The sequence below is a fragment of the Hemiscyllium ocellatum genome, chromosome 10, assembly GCF_020745735.1.
Source record: "Hemiscyllium ocellatum isolate sHemOce1 chromosome 10, sHemOce1.pat.X.cur, whole genome shotgun sequence".
NCBI lineage: Eukaryota > Metazoa > Chordata > Chondrichthyes > Orectolobiformes > Hemiscylliidae > Hemiscyllium > Hemiscyllium ocellatum.
The window spans coordinates 79,354,789-79,378,223 of NC_083410.1; the positions used below are offsets into that span (position 1 = coordinate 79,354,789).

The 23,435-nt window shown below is 41.1% G+C and overlaps 1 protein-coding gene across 1 annotated transcript in view; it reads left to right on the forward strand.

The window, feature by feature from the left end:
- The window catches only part of LOC132819472 (filamin-A-interacting protein 1-like), a 237,659-nt gene extending 216,721 nt beyond the window's left edge, over window positions 1-20,938 (forward strand). Inside the window, exon 7 of the mRNA XM_060830998.1 lies at window positions 20,376-20,938. The gene's annotated coding sequence lies outside the window, so the exon portion shown is untranslated. The remainder of the gene's footprint in view (window positions 1-20,375) is intronic.
- Window positions 20,939-23,435: the final 2,497 nt, after the last annotated feature.

Sequence of the window (23,435 nt, forward strand, 5' to 3'; positions counted from 1 at the left end):
CTTAACATAGGGAATGATGTCCCTTGTGAAGCCTTGCAAACATGCTGGTAGTTAACGAACAAACGTGAATTGAGATAGGATGTTAGGGCTAGTTTGACATGAGGTAAGTAACAGAGTAAATTTACAGTATAGATTCTGGTAGCTCTTTCTTTGAGTTAATTTCTTCAATATTTCTGCTTCAAATATCAGTGCCTACAGCACCTTACAGAGGACATGTTGCATTTTGAGAGCTATTTGATTTCAGGAGATGTTTGTTAGGTGATCAATTTGTTTCCATTTGTGCACACCAAAGTAATTAAATATTCTTCCCAATCAGAATAAATAATGACTGCAGGTGGGGATTTTTTTCTCAATTTTTCAAGTCTTTGTTTAAAAAGCAAATCATTTCAGAAGTTTCCTAATCGGAATTTCTTGACTAAAACAAATTTTCCCTCTTACGCATTCCATATAACATCTTTGCTACAATGGTCTCTGAATCTCCCTTTCTACATTAATAATCTAATTAGAAATCTATGACTTTTCATTCAGCTTGTTTAATCTTAGTTGATTTGATTTCCTTGTGCACATTGGCCTTGGCAGAAATGACAGTATCTGCTAACATGCAAGGATACTAAGTGATACTTGGACAGAAGGTGGGATGAACAAAAGACTAGATAAAGTTTACATTGACGTATGTGATATGGTGTGATCTTCTACACCTTTAGTGAAGGCAATTGGTATTAATCTGGGTAAAGTGTTGCAGGAGCAGAATTGAGATGATCCACATTTGTACTAATGGTACAGGATGAAAATCTCAACAACTGCCGCTAAGTTAAACAGGTACTGTACAACAGTATGCATATTTATCACCTTATCTCCCAATTTATCCCAAACTTTGATGTTATATCCTATTGCCTTTTATAGTGAATCTACATTGGCTACCAAACCCTCTCAGTGTCTTTAAATCCTTTTGTGGCCCAATCTTCTGGTCTACAGATAGTAAGGGACAGGATATACCTCAAAAGATAACCGCAGGGCCATCTTGGAAATCTTGACACACTGACTCAACAGGAAGTTTAAAGTTTTAAACTATTGATGGGAAATTCCTCAGCTCCTTTGAACCCAGCACAAATGTGAGTCAGAGGCATGGAAGAGAGCCGACTTACTTACCTCATTAGTTGCTCAGGAGATGTTAGTCAGATTAAAACCATGTTTAACTCTTCGTTAACTATATAATTAACACAATAACCCTCTGAATGGCCCCAACACTTGTGATCCAAAACTCCTGCCCCTCCAACAACCTCGCCCAACTCCCCTCCTGACCCCTTGATTCCACACCCATACCACAATGTTCCATCTCAGTCCCTGACACTCTATCACCTCAACATTACAAAACATAGTCCCTAACTCTTGACTTCCCCGACATAATCCTTTCAATCTGCCACCTACCCAGCAATCTGCCACCCATCCTGCGATATATGCAATCCACCACACAAAAATTAAATATTCCAAGCTGCCCAACATGCTAGTGAATGAGGTTTTATCAGAATATGCTATAAAAAGGAGATGGTGCCCATCATCCCCTGCAATGCCTGGCTGGAAATCTAAGAAGTCCTCTGAATGATTGCTCTGCATTTCTGAACAGGTCAGGTTCAGAACTTCCAGCCACAAAAGTGGAATTTTGTTGTCTGGTTTAAAGAATGTTGGAATGGACTGTAATCCAATGGAGATGGCTAGTGCTTAGAAGATTTAGCTCTCAGATCTCTTCTGGTTCTACAAATGTCCCAGAACATTTTGTTCTTCTGGTCTCTTGCAATTGCACTCCATCTTCCCACCACTTTTGTTAGAACATAAGAAAAAGGAGCAGCAGTAGGACATTTGGCCTGTCGAGCTTGCTCTGCCATTCAATAAGATCATGGCTGGTCTTTTTGTGGACTCAGCTCCATTTACCCACCCACTCACCCTACCCCTTAATTTCTTTAAAGGTATGTCCATCTTTGTCTTAAAAACATTCAATGGGGTAGCCTCAACTGCTTTACTGGGCAGGGAATTACACAGATTTATAATCCTTTCGGTGAATAAGTTCTTCCTCAACTCTGTCCTAAGTCTGCTTCCCTTTATTTTGAGGCTATGTCCCCTTGTTCTTGTTTCACCTGCCAGTGGAAACAACCTCCCTGCTTCTACCCCATCTATTGCTATGCCAACAGCCATCCTGAACACATATTTTAGCAGTTCCTCTCTCCCACCTTACCTCCCATTTACCCAAGCGTCATCTTACTTTGGTATCTGTCTGAATTATAGCTCTTGTAAAGCATATATTTTTCTACATTAGAAGAGCTATATAAACAAGAATAAAGCACTTAATTTGACCAAAGATGGGTGGGCTACTACTGCTCCCTCTGCCTCAATCCCAGTCATTTGTCACTCGTGCCTTTTGTCCCTCTCCTCTCCCCATCATCATCTAGCCAGCCATCCAGCTCCTGGTAAGGCTATAAAATGCTTGATTCTGGATTAGTGGTGCTGGAAGAGTATAGCAGTTCAGGCAGCATCTGAGGAACAGTAAAATCGACATTTCGGGCAAAACCCCTTCATCAGGAATAAAGGCAGAGAGCCTGAAGCGTGGAGAGATAAGCTAGATCAGGAATAAAGGCAGAGTGTGTAACAGTGATACCCAATGGGGTTGACACTAAAACGAGGTAATGGAGCCTCGCCACCTCCCCACCAAAAATTGCTGAATTTCTCCAAGCACCTTCTGGCGTTTGCCCGAAACGTCAATTTTACTGCTCCTCAGGTGCTGCCTGAACTGCTGTGCTCTTCCAGCACAACTAATCCAGCATCTGCAGTCATTGTTTTTACCTATAAAATGCTTGATCCAGGTTTGAGAACTAGCGGAAGATAGCAGCTTGAGAAACCCAGTTTCATGAAAGGAACATTTAGGTAATTCCCAACAAAGCCAGGTTATTATTTGGTGCTGATTATTGGCTCAAGCACAAGCTGAAGTTTAATCAAATACGGTTTTCTTGGATCCTGGGTATAGAAGGCAAAATTACTCCTTGACTGAGGCTACACAAGATGTTTTTGTTGATGAGGTAATGGAATTGAAACAGTCTGGAATTATTTTGAAGTCAGATGCTGTTTTTTATGTTTTTTTAGCAGCTTGTTACAAAGCTGCACAGTATTTCAACTTTCAGGTCAGCAAAATGTTATACAAAAGTAGTAAATTTATGCAGATATTCAAACAACAATATCACAAGACACCTTTCATTGCAGCCGGCCGATTTACATGCTACTTTGCTCAAAGAATTAGAAATAATGGGGCTAATTGGTACTGCTTTGATCCTTAGTCCATGCTGTGTTGGCTGATGCCATTTAGGTGGATGGAAACATCAATTGAACTTCTCATTCTTGTGTGTGTGTGTGTGTGTGTGTGTGTGTGTGTGTGTGTGTGTGTGTGTGTGTGTGTGTGTGTGTGTGTGTACACTTCCTGTGTGCGTGTGCACGTGTGGGCGCACACCATTCGGCCCTTTGAACCTGTTCCATCATTCAGTAAATTTATGACTGCTTTAGTTACCCTATCTTCTTGTCTACTGTAGACCTTCATCCCTTACATACATCAGGAATCTTCCTACCTCAGCCCTAAAAATATCCGAAGACTCAACTTTCACACATTTTGAGAAAGGGAATTTCTCAGATTCACCACTCTTTGGTAAAAAATGTCTCCACGTCTCTGTTTTAAATGGGGGGACCACTTTTTTTAAAAAATAGCTACTGCTATTTCTAGAGTCTTCCACGAGAAGAAATATCCTTTCCACAGCATCTAAGTTTCAATCAAGTCACCTGTTACTCCACTGATCTCCAATGGATGCAAGCCTAGCCTATCAAACCTTTCCTCATAAAACAACCATGCATTCTAGGTAACAGTCTGGTATACTTTCTCTGACTCGCTTCCAATGCATATTCATCCTTCCTTAAATAAGGAGACTAATAGTGTACACAGTACTCAAGATGTGGTCTTACCAATGCCTTTTACAACTAAAGCATAACCTCCCTACTTTTATAATCAATTCCCCTCACAATAAGTGATAACCTTATTTTGGCTTTCCTAATTATTTGCTATCCTTGCATACTAAACTTTTCTGGTTCATGCAGGAGGACATCCAGATCCCTCTCCATCTCAGGACTCTTCAGTCTTTCATAATTTAGATAAAATGCATCTTTTTTTATTCTTCTTGCCAAAATGGACAATTTTACATTTTACTGCATTATAATCCATTTGTCAGATCTTTCTTCACTCTTTGAATCAAACTCTATCCCCTTGTGGTATCCTTATGTACTCTTCACATCTTGCTTTCCTGTCTATCTTTGAGTCATCAACAAACTTAGCAACCATACCTCTAGACCCTTCAGCTAAGACATTCATATATAGTGAATCATAGAATCATATAATTTACAGTACAGAGGAGGCCATTTGATCCATTGTGCCTGTACCAGCTTCTGAAATAACTATCCAGTTAATCCCATTCTCTAGCCCTATCTCCACAGTCCTCTAACTTCATCACTTTCAAATATACATCGAGCTCTCTTTCAAACCTTCTCATGGAATCCACCTCCACCACTCTTCCAGGCAGCACATTCCAAACCTTAATAATTCTCTGAGTAAAAACATTTCTCCTCATTTCATTCCTAGCTGTCTTGCTGACAAACTCGAAATTGTGATCCCTAGTTACCAACATATCAACAAGTGGAAACAGAATATACTTTTCTACCCTATCAAAATTGTTCATAATTTTGTACACCTCAATAAGGTCACCTCTTAGTCTTCTCTGCTCCAAAGATAATGAACCAAATCTCTCAAATCTTTTGTTGAATCTAAAATCCCTCATTGTTAGTATCATTCTAGTAAATCTCCTTTGCACTCTCTCCTGGGCAGTTAATGTCCTTTCTTAAATAAGTTGTTAAGAACTGAACACAAAACTCCAAATGTGGTCTGACCAATGATTTATAGAGATGTAGCATCACTTCCTTATTTTTAAATTCTATGCCTCTATTTATAAATAGAAGAATCCTTTAAGCCTTCTTAACAACTGCTTCGACTTGCCTCCCATAAACCCTGAGGTTCCTTTGCTTCTGTGTTCTTGTCAAAGTTGGACCCTTGAGCCTGCATTGTCTCTCAGTATTTCTTCCATCAAACTGCATTACCCTACATTTTTATGCATAGAGATTCAACTGCCAGGTGTCTTCCCATTTGGCCAACCTGTCAATATGTCCACAATCACCCAATGAAGGAGCAGCGCTCCGAAAGCTAGTACTTCCAAATAAACCTGTTGGACTATAACCTGGTGTTGTGTGATTTTTAACTTTGTCCACCACAGTCCAACACCAGCACCTCCAAATCAAAGTCATCTTTGCAATTCACTATTTTCCCTAGCTTAATATCATCTCAAAATTTCATACCTATTGGACAGCTTCAAGGAATCCTGGGTTTCCTAGACCTGCTGTCTCCTCTCCTTTGGCAAATGGTCACCCATTCACCTGCAATCTCAGTATTCCTCCTCTGCTGCTTCTCAGAAGGTGGAGCAAATGGCATTATTGCTGAATTGTTAATCCAGAGACGCAGGTAATGTGGTGGGGACCCAGGTTCAAATCCTGCTATAGCAGATGGTGGAATTTGGATTCACTAAAATATCTGAAGTTAAGAGTCTAGAAATTATGAATCAATTGTTGTGGGCAGCACGGTGGCACAGTGGTTAGCACTGCTGCCTCACAGCGCCTGAGACCCGGGTTCAACTCAGGCACGTTCTCCCCATGACTGCGTGGGTTTCCTCCAGGTGCTCCGGTTTCCTCCCACAGTCCAAAGATGTGCGGGTCAGGTGAATTGGCCATGCTAAATTGCCCGTAGTGTTAGGTAAGGGGTAAATGTAGGGGTATGGGTGGGTTGCGCTTCGGCGGGTCGGTGTGGACTTGTTGGGCCGAAGGGCCTGTTTCCACACTGTAAGTAATCTAATCTAATCAAAACCATTGTGCCAACCTGAAAATAATTTATTTATATCTACTCTTTATACTTATCATAAGTCACCCAATTACTTCATGCCAATATGCTATACTCTATACCATGATTTTATTTTCTCAATAATCTTTGATGTGACAGCTTACCAAATGCTTTCTGAAATCTAAGTATAATACATTCACCAGCTCCCCTTTATCCACAACATATTTCTTTCTTTAAAGATTCCCCAAAAATATAAATCTTGCCTGATTATCTTGGATTTTTCTGCATGCTCTGTTATAATGTCTTCAGTAATGGCTTCCAACAGATGTTTAGCTAGCGTGCAGTTTCCTCCTCTCTGTCTCACTTTGTGAAGGTGATATTTCTCCTCAATCTTCCTCCTCAGACAACTGCTGCTGTTCTCCCAGCTCCTCAATATCCAGAACATCATAGTTGTGCAGGGCACAGCATGCAAGGATAACGTGCACACTCCATTTGGAGTACGTTGCAACTTTATCCACTCACCTCACTACTCCCCCACTCCCCAGCTCCACCCAAGAAAAGCAGCATTACACAAAGGATCATGCTTTCAATTCTAAAAGTTAAGAAAGGAGAGAAAATCACTCTGTTCTTATATGATCCAATAACACCTTTGATTTTCTTTTGGATTGTGACTCAGGGATGACTCTGCTAAGGTCATGTATGCTTACTTCTCCTCACAGAGACAACATTGATCAATTTGTAATGGTGAATAACATGGTCAAGGTTGCTTATGGCCAGGGCTTGTATTTCACATGGAAATACCCAGCAGGTCTGGCAACGTCTGTGGAGAGAAAGCAGAGTCAACATTTCACCTGAAACATTAACACTGCTTTCTCTCCATAAATGATGCCAGACCTCAAGTGTTTTTGCAGCAATTTCTGTTTATGTTTCAGATTTCCAACATCTGCCCTTCTTGATTTCATTTGTATTTTACATAGTTGGTCACTACATTCAGTTCATGTGCAGAAATCTGTGTTTACACATATCTTAAACATTATACTGTTTAAGTAGCTGATTTAATGCAATTGACCTTTGAAGGTCTTCACATTACTTACAAGTATCCTCATACATTAAAAAAACTTTCCACCTACTTTGGTGCAAGGGCAGCCATTTCATTTCCAATGCAATGCAATGCAGATGAAGATGGAGGCAATGCAGGATGTTCTTCAAAGTTTGGGTTGCTAGCTTGACCCGTTAATCTAAGTGACGCTCCCAAACCTTCATGCTCCTTTCCTCTTTAAACTGCCTGATAACATTCTCGATTCTGTGGTTCCCTACATTCCCACCCAACGCTTTCATTTAAGTCTTCACCATATTACGCACTGTGTTACAGCCTTAATTATGCCAACCAGTTTAGTTCTGCCAACCATCATGCTGTAGCATTGCCCTGTCAAAGCTCAGGTGGTAGTGATCGTCGATGACCCCTGCTCTCTTGCAGTAACCAGTGGCTTCCACTGCAGTATCATCTCCAATCCCAATATTATGAGTTTTCTCCCCCCCCATCGTAATTGTTGTCCCCTCTACACTGCAGCCTGCTGCTTTCAATCCACAATTTGCTTCTTAAATTCTGATAACTGCTATTGATTTGAGTGAAAACACCCCCAAGGACTGACCACGGCCCAGCTCACGTGATCAACTTGAAACCAGTGCCCTGAAGTCTGACCAGACCCTTGATTGATCTCTATTCAGCTACACAGCTGACTTACTGCTAATACTCAGACTGGTGGCCCAAACCTTAGACTGCAATGATATGGATCACTTGACCCTGAATGCCCCAAGCTCCTGGATTGAACCTGGCCAATATCCTTGATTGGCTGAGCTGGGACTCCCTGTCTGAAGACTCCTTCCCAAAGACTTTGAGACATGGCCATTTGGTTGTCACACATTAAATGAGTTTGGCATGTAAGCTGATGGCACATGCTGTTGGTAAGACATTGACATAGTCCAGTATTGTACAGAATATGTCCATCCCTTTGACTAATCATTGTTGACACTATGACAAGCTGCCTGGCTTTGTGTCTGCACCCAAAAAGCAGAGCATACAGGGATGTTCCATGAAATTGCAAGTTATAAATAAGACAGCAATATGCAAAAAGAAAAGGGAAGGCAGAAATGCTGAGAGAATCCAAGAAAGCACAAAATGAGTCAGTGATAAAAGAGCAGGTTAAAAGCTCTCAAAAGCATGCTGTTATGATACACAAGATGAGTGCCTGTACCTGCACAATGCTGTCTTTGTAGCAGCGTTGCAATGAAAGCTGTCAGTGCAGTCCAAAGTGCAGCATTGAAATGGAAAGTCAGAGATGTACTATGAGGATGTAGTGAGCTGGTGTGTGTCCAATGCCAATTTTGGATGAAGGATGCTGGTAGTTGCTACCCATGGAACATAACCCATGATAGAGTCAGAGTCACAGAGATGTACGGCCTGGAAACAGACTCTTTGGTCCAACTCGTCCATGCTGACCAGATATCCTAAATTAATCTACTCCCATTTGCCAGCACTTGGTCCATATCCCTCTAAACCCTTCCTATTCATATACCCATCCAGATGCCTTATAAATGTTGTAATTGCACCAGCCTCCACCACTTCCTCTGGCAGCTCATTCCATACATGTACTACACTTTGCATGTAAAAGTTGCCCCTTAGGTCCCTTTTAAATCTTTTCCCTTTCACCTTAAACCTTTGCCCTCCAGTTTTGGACCCCTCAACCCCTAACCTGGAGAAAAGACCTTACCTATTTACCCTATCCATGCCCGTCATGATTTTATAAACCTCTGTGAGGTCATTCTCCAGACTCCTATGCTCCAGGGAAAATAGCCCCAGCCCATTCAGCCTCTTCCTGTAGCTCAAACTCTCCAACCTTGAAAACATGCTTGTAAATCTTTTCTGAAACCTTACAAGTGTCACAACACCCTAAAGGAGGAAGATCAGAATTGCACACAATATTCCAAAAGTGGCCTAACCATTATCCTGTACAGCCACAACATGACCTCCCAATTCCAATACGCAATGCTCTGACCTGGGTGGCATGTTGGCTTAGCGGTTAGCACTGCTGCCTCATATCGCCAGGGACTCAGATCCAATTCCAGCCTTGGGCGACTGTCTGTGTGGAGTTTGCACATTTTCCCCGTGTTTGCGTGGGTTTCCTCTGGGTGCTCCAGTTTCCTTCCACAATAAAGATGTGCAGGTTAAGTGAATGAGCCATGCAAAATTGCCTATAATGTTCAGGGATGTGTGGGTTAGGTGCATTAGTTAGGGGTAAGTGTAGGGGAATGGGTCTGGGTGTGTTACTCTTCAGAGGGTCGGTGTGGACTTGTTGGGCCAAATGGGCAAAAGTGAGGACTGCAGATGCTGGAAACCAGAGATTAAATCAGAGTGGTGTTGGAAAAGCACAGCAGTTCAGGCAGCATCCTGCTCCTCGGATGCTGCCTGACTTGCTGCCAAATGGCCTATTTACAATCTGTAGGGATTCTATGATCCTACGATAAAGGCAAGCATACTAAACACCTCTTCACTATCCTATCTACCTGTGACTCCATTTTTAACGAACTATGAACCTACACTACAAGGTCTCTTTGTTAAGCAACAGTCCCCAGGACCTTACCATTAAGTGTGTTAAGTCCTGCCCTGATTTGCTTTTCCAAAATGCAGCACTTCACATTTGTTGGGGAATACTGACCAAGTTGGACACCTGGATGAACAAGTACCTGCCGTGACTCTCGGGTCAGAAATTTTCACTGTCTGGTTTCTCACCAATGTCTGATGAAATAAAAAATTGCATAGAAATGAGGCAAGATTGGGTAATAATGAGACATTAATGCATGCAAATAAGCCTCTCACCACTTACCAACAAGATTCCCACAGAAAATCAAACTCTTTATTTTCCAGTATGAGAATCTAATTTCTCTGATCTCACTTAATTTCCCAACTGATTTGCCATTACCATTGTCATTCAGGGCTGGGAAGATTCCACCCCAGAAAACAGCTGTTAGTCTGTTTTGCAATTGGACCTGGCCATAAACATTTGGCCAGTTTATGTGACAAATGTGCCATCTAGTGGATTTTGAAAACAAAGCACGCTCAGTGATAACAGATTGGGTAAGTGACTTGTTGGCGTGTGAAGGACATTGAAAATGCAATTCCATATTGAGTTAACAAGGTGAATAAAAATGCCCCATGCTACACATCTCTACACAGGAAACACAATTGTTTTCTAGCCAATCTAATGGTCCCATTGCAACAAAAAATGTTACTGCACCAACTTTGACAGTTCTATGACCTGTGGACTAAGGTCTGACCAACTTAACTATTTATCCATATGGGACCTGTGGTTTGTTGTTGAACCTGATTCTAGCCCCATTAGTTTAAATGGCGCCACTATTGCACAATTTTTGTATAATGCGAGATCACATGGGAACAGAACTATCACTTTATATCAAAACTGACTGTATAAATGCTTTTCTTCAAATTAGTGTTAGTTCCATTCTCATTTTCAACAAATTATATAAAGTTGCTCAGAAAAAAGATCTGTGTTGGCTCACCTTTTCATTCTGCACTCAAAAAGGGAGCAACAATTTATACTGCATGAGAAAAGGATAATGTTTGGTTCGCAAGTCGACTCTAGTCAGTGTATTATTCATGGAGAATGCACCCAGGAACAATTGCCGCCAACCATGAACCACATTTTGTTTAAGGTGCAATGCCTAGACAATTTGTTTTCCTGCTTTTAGAGGATAGATCACTGTGTTTGAAATATGTAGCTTTTGGCATGCATACATGAGTTACATTTCAACCTCAATTTAATCCTGATTTCACCAATCAAGAGCTACAGTGGATATAATTTACTCAGCAAGTCAAGTCCAAGAAAAGTACACAGAACAGCTACAACCTTTTAATTTGATCTTATTTGACCTCACAAAAGCCTTTGACTCTGTCAACAGGGTTGGATTATGGAATGTGCTCCTTAAATTTAGCTGCCTGTTCTTCATTGTCCTTCATTATTTCTCAACTATTGCACGATGGCATGTAAGCCATGAATCTCAGTGATCGATCCACTTCAGGCCCAAACGTATGCAAATTAAGCCATGGTGCGTCATTGCAGAAACATTCTTCTCCATCTTCCTTGTCACAATACCCCATCCATTTCCTTGAAGCTTCCCTCTGGTGGGGAGATAATCGATAGGAAAAGGAGGAAACTGTTGAACCTCCGTCACATCCAATTCAGAATCATGACTATCCTAACCTCTGAAATTGTGCTACAATCTGTAAACTATACTTGTGCATATGTACACTCAGAGGTCAACTCCAGATTTTCAATGATACATTCACAGAGGTACATGAGACAATGGGCTTAAAATTAAATATCCATAAGACCAAGGTCATCTACCAAACTGCTTCAGCAGCAAAGCATTGCCCTCAACAATCAAGATCCAAGGTGGGCCACCAGACAATGTGGATCAATTCCCACATCTTGGAATGTCCACCTATTGAGTGCATACTCTATTGTGCCAACATTGTCTTTGGTTTTCTGAAGATCAGAGTGTACAATGATAAAGACCTCAAATCAGATATGAAATCATTCTCTAGAGGGTAACAGTGTTAACAGTGGTTTTGGATGCACCAGAGACATCGATAATAATAGAAGACACCTCAAATCCCCTGAGAAATATCACTAACAACATCTCTGCAAAATACTGGAAATGCACTGTTAGAGTAGATGTATCAATATCAATGTCCACGGTCAGGCCAACATTCCTAGAATTGACGCACAGGTCACTATAAATCAGTTTATTTGGGTGGGTCATGCTGTCCACTTGCCTAACACAACCTCCAAATAATGCTTTCTACTTCAGATTTCATCATGACAATGTTACTAGGAGTAATTTCTTCATGGATGTCCTCAAAGCTTCCTGGGAAAAAAATATATTCTCACTGACACATGGGATTATTTAGCCCAAAGACTGCCTATCTTGCAGAAGAAGCATCTGTGAAAGAGCCCACAATTTCAAGTATCTCCACCAGGCACTGGGAGGCCAAGCGCAAACAATGGAAGGAGCATGTGAAAACGTGAGCATCCCACCCACCCACTTCAACAGACACTACATGCCCCATCTGTGGCAGGCTTTCTGAATCCATAAATGATCTTAGGACCCACAATCCTCTAGTGGAACAATATCTTTCTTGATCCCAAGGGACTGCCAAAGAAATTGTTCGTGAAAAATACCACTCATGTTGCCACTGAATGATAGGAGTGCAAAATAGCTAACTTCATCTGATGATTAAATGTTTTGAAATACCTTAGGCTTTTGGATGTAGGTTTGCTTGCTGAGCTGGAAGGTTCATTCCAGATGTTTCATTACCCTACTAGGTAACATCTTCAGTAGGCCTCAGGCAAAGCAATGCTGCAAATTCCTTTTTTCTATTTATATGTTTGGGTCGGAGATGTCATTTCCTCTGGTGATGTTATTTCACTTGGTGAAGTCACTTCCTCTTCCTTTTCTCAGGGAGTGATAATGGGGTCTAACTCAATGTATTTGTTGATAGAGTTCCAGTTGGAATGCTATGCTTATAGGAATTCTTGTGCGTGTCTTTGTTTGGCTTGTCCCAGGATAGATGTTTGTGTTTCCTCATCCGTATGTGAGGATACTAGTGGGAGAGGGTCATGTCTTTTTGTGGCTAGTTGGTGTTCATGTAGAGTGGTGGCTAGTCTTCTACTTGTTTGTCCAGTATAGTGTTTGCTACAGTCCTTGGATGGTATTTTGTAAATGACGTTAGTTTTGCTCATTGTCTGTATAGGGTCTTTTGAGTTCATTAGCTGCTGTTTTAGTGTGTTGTTGGGTTTGTAGGCTACCATGATGCCAAGGGGTCTGAGTAGCCTGGCAGTCATTTCCAAGATGATTTTGATGTAGGGGAGAACAGCCAATGGAGAACTTCAAACCAGTGTCTACAGGAAAACAACATACAGACCAAATATTGAAGTACAGAAGCAATCATCCCAACACCCACAAACGGAGCTGCATCAGGACATTACTTTAATGAGCCAACACACACTGCAGCACAGAGGAACCAGGCAGAACAGAGGAAAATCATCTTTACCGTGTATTAAAAAAATGGCTACCCAATGAACACAGTCTGCCGATTTCTCAGCAACAAACCCAAACAAGCAGACAAAACATATCTAGAAATTCGAGCCACTTTCCCCTACAACTAGCCACAAAAAGACAAGACCCTCTCCCACTAATATCCTCACATACAGATGAGGAGGTACACCACTTCGACTGGGACAACACATCCATCCTAGGACAAGTCAAACAAAGACATGCATGAGAATTCCTAGAAGCATGGCATTCCAACCGGAACACTATCAACAAACACATCGAGTTAGACCCCATTTACCACCCCCTGAGAAAAGGAACAGGAAGTGACTTTGCCACAGGAAATGACATCACCAACCCAAACATATAAATAGAAAGCAGGAATTTTAGCCTGAGTCCCACTGAAGATGTTATCTAGTAGGGTAACAAAATGTCTGGAAATGAACCTTCAAGTTCATCGAGCAAACTTGCATCCAAAACTTCAACCTGAACTACAAATCTTCTCAAAACTTATTAGTACCTTAGGCTTTCAGGGTGATATTAGGTAGTCTGGGCATTTTCAGATGTGAAAGTGGCAGTCTGATGTTTGTTGATGAGTTTACATGAAACAAGTAAGCAATGTTCTATTCTAGATAGCCAATATTCCACAGAATATATTTGATGTAGCCTAATTCAATGTCAAGCTTAAATGGTGAGCTGGGGCCTATTTATGAGGTTGCTAAATGGCTAGTCTTGCAGTACTTGAAGGACACTGGGGGACAATCTTTCGACATCAAACTTGTCAAGTCCTCTAAGAATATTGAGCACTCCATTCTAAAGAAGGGTCACTGGATTTAGAGTTATAGAGTCACAGTCTAACCAGTCCATGCCGACTGTAATTCCAAACTAAATTAGATCCCTCATATCTTTTTAATCTTTCTTCACTCACCTTTAAAATATACCCCTTAGTCTTGAAATCCCCCATCATAGGGAAAAGAGACCTGCCATTCACAAGTTCATGATTTCAAAAACCTCTATAACGTCACCCCTCAACCTACTACTCTCCAGTGAAAAATGTCCCAGTCAATCCAGCCTCTCCTTATAACTCAAACCTTTCATTCTCAGCAACATCTAGTAAATCTCATCTGAACTCTCCCCAGCTTAATAATATCGTTCCTATAGCAGGGTAACCTGAACTCCAGAAGAGGCCACACCACAACCTCAATATGACTTCCCAATTCTTATACTCAAAAGTCTTAGCAATGAAGGCAAGCATGCTAAACACCTTCTAAATCACATGTGACACAAACTGTAAAACATTTGTGGACCTGAACCGCTAGGTTTCTATGTTCTACAACACTACCCAAAGCCCTACTTCTAATTGTGCAAGTACTGCCCTTGTTTGTTTTACCAAAATGCAATATCTTGCGTTTATCCAAATTAAATTCCATCCGCCAGTCCTCAGCCTGTTGACCCAATCGATCAAGATCTCTTTGTAATCTTAGATAACTTTCTTCACTGTCCACTATACCACCAGTTTTGGTGTCATTTGCAAACTTACTAACAATGCTTCTATATTGTCATCTAAATCATTTATATGAATGACAAACAAATGTGCACCCTGCGTAATATTGCTAGTAACAAGCTTCCTGTTCAAAAGACAACTCTCCACCACCACTCTCTGTCTCCTGCCATCAAGCCAATTTTGTATCCAATTGGCAAGCTCATCCCGAATCCTATGTAAACTAATTAGTCCACCATTTGGAACCTTGTCAAAGTAAACAATGTCTACAGCTCTGCTCAAGAAATTCAATCAAGTTTGTGAGATATGACTTCCCTTGCACAAAACCATGCTAACAATGCCTAATCATTCCTTGCCTCTCCAGAATGTATAAAATTCTGTCTTTCAGGATCATCTCCAAAAATCCTGAGGTTGAGGGGTGACCTTATCGAGTGTTTTACAATCATTATGGATATAGATAAGGTGAATGGCAGGTGTCTTTTCCCTATGGTGGGCAATTTCAAGACTGAAGAGAAAGATTTAAAAAGGACGAGGGGCAACTTTTTTACACAGAGGTTGGTTCGTGTACAGAATGAACTTCCAGAGGAAGTGGTGAGTGTGGGCACAGTTACAATGTTTAAAAGACATTTGGATAAGTATACGAATAAGAAACATTTGGAAGGATATGGGCCAAGTATGGGTAGTTGGAACTAGTTTATTTTGGGATTACGGTTGGCATGGACTGGTTGGACCAAACAACTGTTTCCATGCTATGTGATACTACAACTTATCCACCATCAAAGTCAGACTCACAGGTCTATTGTTTCCAGGTTTGTCCTTTTATCCCTTTTTAAACAAAAGCACATTAGCCACTCTCCAGTTATCCGACACCTCACCCGTAGTTATAGATAATACAAATATTTCTGAAAGGGGTCCCACAATTTTCTCCCTGTCTTCCCCAATGTCCTGGGATACACTAGACCTGGAGATTTATCCACCTTTATATTTCTCAAGACCTCTTGCACATCCTCTTCTGTAATGTGAATTGTTTTCAAAACATCAATATGTATTTTTCTGCATTCACTAGCCCCCATTTCTTTCTCCACACTAAAAACTGACGTGTAATATTCATTTAATATCTCTCCCATCTCATGAGGTTCAACACAAAGATAACCACTTTGATCTTTAAGGGGTCTACTCACTCTCTGTTTTCTCTCCACAGATGCTGCCAGACTTGCTGAGCTTATTCAGCATTTTCTGTTATGCTTGTTTCAAATCTCAGCATCTGCAGTTCTTTGTTTTATTTAAGTGTGAGAACAGAACACTTGGAAAGCATTAACAGGACAGTACAAAGCCAACATGAGTTTATCAAAGGCAAATCATGCTTCATAAATCTAGTGAAGCTTTTTTTTAGAATGTAACTTGTAGAATGGAGTAGTGCCTTTTTACTTTCAGAAGAGGTTACTGGTAAAAATTAAAGCACACTGGATTAGGTATAATATATTGGCACAGACTGAGAATTCGTTAACAGACAGGGAACAGAGAATGGAAATAAATGAGCCTTTTGCCAGTGATTTGTGTTACCATAAAATCAATGTTTTGGCTCCAGCCATTCATGATATCTATATATATCCGAATGAAGGAACCAAATTCAACATTTTGAAGTTTGCTTATGATATAAAACTAGGTAGGATTGTGAGGAACATGTAAGGAGGTGGTAAGGAGATTTAGATAAATTGAGTAAGTGGGCAAACACTGTGGCAAATGCAGTACAATATGGCTAAATGTGAAGTTATACACTTTGGTGTGAAAAACAAAAAGGAAGTGTTTCATTTCAATAGTGATATGTTTGTATGAAGGGTTCTGGATGTTGTTGTACACCAATGAATGAAGGTAAATAGGCAAGTGCAGCAAGCAATTAGGAAGGTAATATTGGCCTTCTTTGCAAGAGATTTTGAGTTCAGAAGTAGATTTGTCTTTATTCAGTTGTACAGGTAACCGTACCTGAAGCATTCCAAGCAGTTTTGGTCTCCCTAGCCAACAAAGAATATACTTGCCACAGAAGGAATGTAGCAGAGATTCACTAGGCTGCTACCAAGGACGGCAGGACTGGCCTGTGAGGAGAGATTGGTTCTACTGTCTCTATATTCACTAGAGTTTAGAAGAACAAGGGGCAACTCTTTTTACACAGAGTTGGTTCGTGTATAGAATGAACTTCCAGAGGAAGTGGTGAGTGTGGATACAGTTACAACGTACCCACTCCACTTCCCTCCACTTCTCCTCCACTTCCCGCTCCTCCGCCGTTGAGCCCCGCCCCTCCAACCGCCACCAAGACAGAACCCCACTGGTTCTCACCTACCACCCCACCTACCTCCGTATACAGCGTATCATCCGCCGTCATTTCCGCCAACTCCAAACGGACCCCACCATCAGGGATATATTTCCCTCCCCTCCCCTATCTGCGTTCCGCAAAGACCACTCCCTTCGTGACTCCCTCGTCAGGTCCACACCCCCCACCAACCCAACCTCCACTCCCGGCACCTTCCCCTGCAACCGTAGGAAATGCAAAACTTGCGCCCACACCTCCTCCCTTACTTCTCTCCAAGACCCCAAGGGATCCTTCCATATCCGCCACAAATTCACCTGCACCTCCACTCACATCATCTATTGCATCCGCTGCACCCGATGTGGCCTCCTCTATATTGGGGAGACAGGCCACCTACTTGCAGAACGCTTCAGGGAACACCTCTGGGACGCCCGAACCAACCAGCCCAACCACCCCGTGGCTCAACACTTTAACTCTCCCTCCCACTCCACCGAAGACATGCAGGTCCTTGGACTCCTCCATCGCCAGAACATAACAACACGACGGTTGGAGGAAGAGCACCTCATCTTCCGCCTGGGAACCCTCCAGCCACAAGGGATGAACTCGGATTTCTCCAGTTTCCTCATTTCCCCTCCCCCAATCTTGTCTCAGTCGATTCCCTTGAACTCAGCACCGCCCTCCTAACCTGCAATCCTCTTCCTGACCTCTCCGCCCCCACCCCACTCCGGCCTATCACCCTAACCTTGACCTCCTTCCACCTATCACATCTCCATCACCCCTCCCCCAAGCCCCTCCTCCCTACCTTTTATCTTAGCCTGCCTGGCACCCTCTCCTCATTCCTGATGAAGGGCTCTGGCCCAAAACGTCGAATTTCCTGTTCCTTGGATGCTGCCTAACCTGCTGTGCTTTAAGCAGCAACACATTTTCAGTACAGTTACAATGTTACTTACATAAATGATTTGGATGCGAGGATAAGAGGTACAGTTAGTAAGTTTGCAAATGACACCAAAATTGGAGGTATAGTGGACAGCGAAGAGGATTACAACAGGATCTGGACCAGATGGGCCAATGGGCTGAGAAGTGGCAGATGGAGTTTAATTCAGATAAATGCGAGGTGCTGCATTTTGGGAAAGCAAATCTTAGCAGGACTTATACACTTAATGGTAAGGGCCTAGGGAGTGTTGCTGAACAAACAAAGACCTTGGAGTGCAGGTTCATAGCTCCTTGAAAGTGGAGTCGCAGGTAGATAGGATGGTGAAGAAGTTGTTTGGTATGCTTTCCTTTATTGGTCAGAGTATTGAGTACAGGAGTTGGGAACTAATATTGCGGTTTTACAGGGCATTGGTTAGGCCACTGTTGGAATATTGCGTGCAATTCTGGTATCCTTCCTATCGGAAAGATGTTGTGAAACTTGAAAGGGTTCAGAAAAGATTTACAAGGATGTTGCCAGGGTTGGAGGATTTGAGCTATAGAGAGGGGCTGAACAGGCAGGCTGGGGCTGTTTTCCCTGGAACATCGGAGGCTGAGGGGTGACCATATAGTGGTTTACAAAATTATGAGGGGCATGGATAGAGTAAATAGGCAAAGTCTTTTCCCTGGGGTCGGGGAGTCCAGAACTAGAGGGCATAGGTTTAGGGTGAGAGCAGAAAGATATAAAAGAGACGTAAGGGACAACTTGTTCACACAGAGGGTGGTATGGGTATGGAATGAGCTGCCAGAGAAAGTGGTAAAATTGCAACATTTAAGAAGCATTTGGATGGGTATATGAATAGGAAGGGTTTGCAGGGATATGGGTCAGGTGCTGGCAGGTGGGACTAGGTTGGGTTGGGATATCTGGTCAGCATGGACAGGTTGGACCGAAGGGTCTGTTTCCATGCTGTATATCTCGATGACTCTATGACATTTGGATAAGTACACGAATAAGAAACGTTTGGAAGTATATGGGCCAAGTGCAGATAGGTGGAGCTAGGTTATGTTGGGATTATGATTGGCATGGACTGGTTGGACAGAATGACTGTTTCCATGCTATATGACACTATAACTTACCCACCACCAAAGTCAGACTCACAAGTCTATTGTTTCCAGGTTTGTCCTTATATCCCTTTTTAAACAAAGCACATTAGCCATTCTCCAATTATCCGACACCTCACCCGTAGTTATAGATGATACAAATATTTCTGAAAGGGGTCCCACAATTTCCTCCCTGTCTTCCCCAATGTCCTGGGATACACTAGACCTGGAGATTTATCCACCTCTACATTTTCTAAGATGAGAGGGGATCATATATAATTTCAGCAGGGCTGTACAGATTAATGCAAGGAGGATGTCTTCCCTGGTTGGGGAGTGTAGAACCAAAGTCTCAGGATACAGGATAGACTATTTAGGAATGAGATGAGAGAAGATGTCTTCACATAAAGGGTAATGCACCTGTGGACATCTCTACCACAGAAGACCATGGATGTCAAGTCACTGAATGTTTTTGAGCTAGATACATTTTAGATTTTAAATAGATCAAGAGATATGTAGAGAAAGCAGCATTGAGGAACAGGATCAATCATTGTCATAATGAGTGGTTGAGCAGGCTTGAAAGACTGAATGGTCTACGCCTGCTCCCAGATTCTATGTTTCTATGTTAGATATAGTGTCACCAGAATATTACACTATGGAGGATTTAAAAATGTTCTCACTCTGTATCTTTGCATATATTTTTAAGTAAGGATCCATAAACAGCAATGAAGAACAGAAATCCTGACAAATATTCTTCCCTCCAGACACCCACCATTCCTCCCTCCTGACCATGAATGAATCCTGAATCTTCCTGATCTGCAACACCAGATGATGCCTCCTGTTCATGGACCATTTGAGGGGTTATTATTTATTAGATTTTTGCAAGTTTTTTTTGGGGGGGTACAATTTAAATTTATTTCAATATTTTGATCATTGCCATTTATGTTATTTTTTGAAACAATCAACCAGAAGTGTGTTCCTGCTTGTATTTGATGGTGATGCATGCGTAAATCTGGCCTGATTTATGGAAAACATTGTTTGCATTGTTATTGATACTTGAGGTCACAATTCTATGGGAAGATGCCTCAAAATTTCAATATTCTAAGATAGATTAAATAATTCTGGACTAGCCTTAAAGGAATTTTATGTAGCCCTGTGGCTCAGAATCAGTGAAATTTCAAAGATAAAATGTAACATTTTTAATGGAAATATAAGCAATTTAAAAGGTTAGAAACATAATTAGATCTGTCAGCATCTGAATAGAATAGAATAGCAAGTCAGATGTGACTGTTTATTGATGAACCAGTTAACTGGCGTTGCACTTTCAATTTTTATGCTTAATTCCCAAGTTCATCTTTTTCTTTATATAACAACGCGGAGCCCTAGAAGAAAGGGATACTCTGTCATTCAAAGTTGCCACTCTTTTTAACGCACTAATCATACTTTTATTCCTCTTTTTGTAGAAAGCATAGTCATTCATCAGGTACAGATGACATCGGCATGATGGTCCTCTAATTGTTGGGAGCGTGCCTGTGATTTTATTGCACTGCATTACTGCTGGTTGAAAGAAACATTGCCCTAGGCTGCAGCCTCCATGGCTCTGATTCCAGTCTTGTATGCTACTGACCACTACGAGAGAGACACTGTAATCATAACCTGTATATTTTTTGAAGAAATTGAATATTTCATTTTATGTGTATAGAATTAGCTCATCATTTTTCCTGCGTTGTAAGAAAAGAGGAACAGAGGCACAATGTCAAGATTTGCTGCAATTTGTTTCATTACATGGAAGTGTATATTTTTAAAATATTCTCTTAATTCATACATGGCCAATGGTATCATGGGTTCATTTATCACAACACATTAATCAACTCTTCTCCCTTGACAAGGGACAGAATAGCATCGCTTTGAAATTCAAAGAAGAGGAATAAATGAAACATCTGTTAATCTGATCTAACCTCATTCAGAAATTAAGACAACTAATTTTCATATATCGATTGACTTTTAATTTACCTTTTAGTTCTGCTTGGCATTTAATGTGAATCATTTTGATTCTGTAGCAACACTTCAATCTGTACCTAAATAAAGAAATGTAAACTAATGTTTTTTTACACTTCATAAATGTTCAAGTTCTTTTGAATTTGAAATTTTAAAACAGGACTTTTCATTTTCAAGGACTTCCCCATTTTGAAACAAAACTCCTTGCTGCAGCAATGATTCTAGACTTGAAGCTGTGGTCAGATTAGCTAGTTGGCACTGCCCTACCTTGGTTTGTTCCTCTAGCAGCGTTATACTGCAAAATAACATGCCAGTGTTTTGAGATGTAATTTTAAAGTTGACTATCAAAACGCTGATAAGCATCCTGTGTTCTCTTAGCCATGGTGCTGCACAATGCTGATAAATTGTTAATGAATATGATGCACATCTTACATTCTGGTTTTAAAAATCTACAGCACACTCTGACTGATTGTAAGTGCAATTCCAAGTTTTAAATAATTAAAGACTATATATTTAATTCAGCACGTTGGTTTTTTTTTCCTTTTGTCATTGCAGCATGTATTTGATTATCCTTTGGTTCAAACAATAGTATTAACAGTTGGCTTTATTTCAATTTTAAAAATTACTTTTCAGAAACACCTTTTAATGTTTCCATTTGTCAAAGTGATTGTCTGCACAAAACAAAAATGCAGACTGAAAATTAACTACTTGTTTTTTGGGAATGGAGGCAAAGCTCTTCTACAAATGGTCCACTTTGGAGGAAGACAAAATTCACTGTGTTTCTATACTGTCCTATCACAGATTTATTAAAATCAATAGAGATAAATAGCTAACTCATTTGTCCATCTACCTTACATATTCCTGTTCATGAGAAAAGCATAGAATGACTCAAACATCAGTTATCAATGTGATCAATTTGCCTGCATTAAAACAACACTTCAAAAGTCATAGATTATATGAAGAGGCTTGAAACATTTTGCTTTATCCTGTGTTGAAAACCAACACAATTACCTCACATTGAAACACTGTAAAAAAAAGTTGCCCCTCATGTCCTTTTCAAATCTTTCTCCTCTCACCTTAAAAATATGCCTCTGAGTTTTGAATTCCTCACCCTAGGGAAAAGACCCTTGCCATTCACCTCATCCATGCCCCTCATGATGTTATGAACGTCAATAAGGTCAGCCCTCAACCTCCTACGCTCCAGTGAAAAAGGTCCCAGATTTTCCAGTCCAACTTTACATCTCAAACCCTCCATTCCTGGCAACATCCAGGTAAATTGCAACGGAAACAGGAGTAGGCCATCTGTAAGATCATATCTCTGATTGTGTGCTGAAATCCACACTCTCAGTTATTTCTGATAACCACTGACACGTTTGTTCATCAAGAATCTATTTGTCTCTGTCTTAAAAATATTCAATGACACTTCCACCACTCTCAGGGGAAGAGAGTTTGAAAGAGTCATGACCTTCTAAGAGGAAACATTCTTTTAATTTACGGCTTGAAGTGGAGATACTTTATTTTTTAACTCTGTTGTCTAGTTCTAGCATCTCCCAGAAAAGGAAACATCCTCTCAGAAACCACGCTGTCAACTGCCCTCAGGATTCTGCATGTTTCAATGATGTCACCTCTCATTCTTTGCACCTGTATTCCAATGAGTTTCAATCTGTACAACCTTTCCTCATAAGAAACCCCTTGACCTATATTGTCCCAATTGTCTAACTGTCTTAACTACGTAGTCTTGGTAATGATTAACATCATTAATACTGTTATCACAGTTACCAACATGATCACCATCTCTACATCAAAGCCTCAAAGTCAAAACCTGACAAATTGAGATGATCTGAAATTCTGATTGGATATCCTGGTCTAGATTTTTTGAATTTAATACAAGGATGATGGTATTGAACCATGTCTACAATAATGGTACCATTCTGTATATTCTGTATATTGTCTGACGAAAACCCATGGCTGACCCATATACCTTGATAATCAAACTTCATGCCACTCCTTTTTTTTAAGATTAGATTACTTACAGTGTGGAAACAGGCCCTTCGTCCAACAAGTCCACACCGACCCGCCGAAGCGCACCCACTCAGACCCATTCCCCTACATTTTAACCCCTGCACCTAACACTACGGGCAATTTAGGATGGCCAATTCACCTAACCTGCACATTTTTGGACTGTGGGAGGAAACTGGAGCACCCAGAGGAAACCCATGCAGACACGGGGAGAATGTGCAAACTCCACACAGTCAGTCGCCTGAGGCAGGAATTAAACCCAGGTCTCTGGCACTGTGAGGCAGCAGTGCTAACCACTGAGCCACCGTGCCGCCCATTCTTGTTCCTCCTGAATGCCCCTTCAGCTGTTCTGACAGTATAACATCTTGGCTGATCTGCTTTTTTATGATGACCATGGCTTCTGACTTTGTCTCCCCAAGCCCTGGCGTTAGTGTCGATAGAGGTTTGGCCCTGTGTCTATAGTTGTACACGTCTGCTACAAATTCTTGTGTCTTTGCTGTTGTTGT